Source organism: Prunus avium, chromosome 4, assembly GCF_965620075.1.
Source record: "Prunus avium chromosome 4, drPruAviu1.hap1.1, whole genome shotgun sequence".
Lineage (NCBI taxonomy): Eukaryota > Viridiplantae > Streptophyta > Magnoliopsida > Rosales > Rosaceae > Prunus > Prunus avium.
Window position 1 is genome coordinate 13,435,671 of NC_142287.1, and position 3,096 is coordinate 13,438,766.

Consider the following 3,096-nt stretch of genomic DNA (forward strand, 5'->3'; position numbering starts at 1 on the left):
CCAAGCAACTATCCAAAGAAGGCGCAAGAATCGCATACATCGGATAAAAAATAGCGATGGCCTTTGGGTGAAGTCTCCAATCTTGATTAGACTGGTGGTGGAAAAGTATTTCGAAGATCTCTTCACTTCGGGAGGCACTCGTGATTGGGGGGATATTCTCAACTGTGTTCATCCAGTGGTAAGTAATGAAGCAAATGTGGACTTATGTTCACAAATTACTGATCAAGAAGTAAAAGATGCTGTCTTTCAAATGGGAGGAACAAAGGCGCTCGGGCCTGATGATTTTCCTAGTATTTTCTACCATTCTTACTTGCAAACGATCTACAATGATGTTCACGGGTTTGTTGCTGATTTCTTGAGGGGAAATACCTCCCCTATGCCTTTAAACCTCACCCACATTGCCTTGATCCCTAAGATTCCCAACCCTAAGTCCGTTTCTCATTTCAGGCCTATTGGCTTATGTAATTTCTCTTATAAAATCTTGTCCAAAATTATGGCAAATAGACTTCAACCCCACATGTCTAATATTATTTCTTCTAGCCAAAACGCATTCATACCAGGGAGACAAATTCAAGACAACCTCATTATTGCCCATGAGATTTTCCATTATCTGAAACTTAAGAAGTCAAAGAAGCATTTCAACTTTGGGGTGAAATTAGATATGAATAAAGCATATGATAGGGTGGAATGAGATTTCCTCGAAGCAGTGATGCTAAAAATGGATTTTATGGAATCCTGGGTCATTCTTATCATGAATTGTGTGAGATCAGTTGAGCTCTTTGTGCTCATTAATGGGAAACCAGGCCGCAAATTCAAACCATCCAGGGGTCTGAGGCAGGGAGATCCAATCTTGCCTTATCTCTTTTTGATTGTAAGTGAGGTTCTTTCCTTATTGATACAAAGCGCTATTTCAAATGAGCTTGTAAGGATTGTAATTGTTGCTTTGTTTGGCTCTTCTCTTTTTGGAACAAAACCATTGTAATCTCCTTAGATATTTGAGATAGTCTCTAGGTTAGATTAAAGTGGTTGCTGGTTTCCAAAAGATCTCTTTGGTGAAGAACAGGTAAGAACATTATGCATACACTCACGTGGATTGATACACTAGGATTGATACAACTTTAAAATCGTTTTATGTTTTCATTATGTATCAATCCTCTCCTGTCTGTTTTAATCCATCTATTACTTTGCATACATTCGTAGTGTTTGATATACAGGGATTGATACACACTTTAAAAAACGTTTTCTGTTTCATTTTGTATCAATCCATCCTATATCTGTTTTAATCCAGCCATCGCAGAAATCAACTAATAGTTTATTAGAAATATCTTCTCTGCACTTGATTTATGAAAAGATTAAAAAAAGAGTTATCCTCTGCATCTTCATTCTCTTTCCAGATAAACTTTCTTGAAACTATTGCTCTTTATGGGATCAATACTTTCATAATAGTTTTTTCTTAAAAGTGAAACTATATTCTTCTTGAAAGACTGAACCTGTTTTCTGGTTATTTAAACTCCTCTTTATTGAAACTTGCAGTTGAGTTCTCTATAAATACTAAACTCAGTTTTGATGAAGAGGTAAGCATGTTAAGCATTTGACATCACGTTTTAAACTCAGTCTTTAATATGCTTCCAAGTTCTTGTTTTTGAAAGATCATCATATCAGTTTTTAAAACATTCAAAAACTTACTTCAGTCATCTTGAATTCTTGAGAGTTATGAGTATGACTGCATACACATAAAAGTTACTCCAAGTTTATTCTCACTTTGATTAAATGACTGCTTTGGTTTCATTATTGTATTTATGATTAAAACCTTGTTTCAAAGTTCAAACATATTTTGGTTTTAATTCATAACTGTACACAGTTTCTTTTATCTAATTCAATCATTTGTATGATTGAGATAGATGAATTTTATGAAACTACAACTCACTTCATAACATCATATCGGGAGCAACTTATGCTTGGTGCTGTTGCAAGGTCGAGAAAAGAATCCATTGCTGTGAAGTAAAGAAATGGTGCTTTGCTAGAAGGTTAGATAGTTAGCTGCCTATTGTGTGTAGTTGAGCTAATATCCCTATATTTCATGTACTTTACAATTGAGTGGATTGAATCTTTTCTTGGCTTGGTCCCCCAGTTTTTCCCTTATGGGTTTATGGGTTAACAAATACTGTGTCATTTACATTATTGCTTTTACATTGGTTACTTGATCACCACAAGCAGTATTTGTGTTTAATGTCTTTTGTCACTAAGTAATAATTTTCAATTGGTGAGTTTTTATCCTAAAGCCTACTTCACCCCACCCCACCACCCCCACCCCCGCGGTAGGTTTTATAAGAGCTAAGCTCCTGTTTTACAGAGCTCTTGCAGGGTATTAAGATGAGCAATAGGGCCCCCATATTCCTAAAGGCCTCCACACAAAATTGCAGAAATTTGGTCATTCTCCTCAACGCCTATTGTTATGCATCTGGTCAGCAAGTGAATTTCTCCAAATCCACCCTCTTTTTCAGTCCCCATACTCCTATGCAATTGCATGAGAGCTTATGTAATATCTTTGGTATGCCCGAGGTTGAGGATCTTGGAAATTATCATGGCTTGCCAACCGTTTGGGGGAGAGCCAAGAGAAATGCATTATCCTCCATAAAAGATCGAATTCTTGCCAAAGTTGATGGGTGGAAGCAACAACTCCTCTCACAAGCGGGTCTAGAAGTCTTAATAAAAGCTGTGGCACAAGCTGTCCCTGCTTACTTGATGAATATTTTCTTGTTCCCTCTCACTTTCTGCAAGGAGATTCATTCAATTCTTTCAAATTTTTGGTGGGGTCAAACTGGTGACAGACGACGAGTTCACTAGATGAGCTGGGAATCTCTTGGTAGTTCAAGAAGGGATGGTGACTTGGGATTCAAAAATATTCATGAATTCAACCTAGCCCTTATAGCAAAACAATGTTGGAGATTAGTGCATGATCCTTATTCTTTGTGGGCTCAAACTCTTAAAGCTTGTTATTTTCCTAATACTACTTTTCTTGAAGCTACAAAGGGGGGACGTGCCTCTTGGGCTTGGGCAAGCTTATTGCAAGGGAGAGAATTGATAAAGAACGAG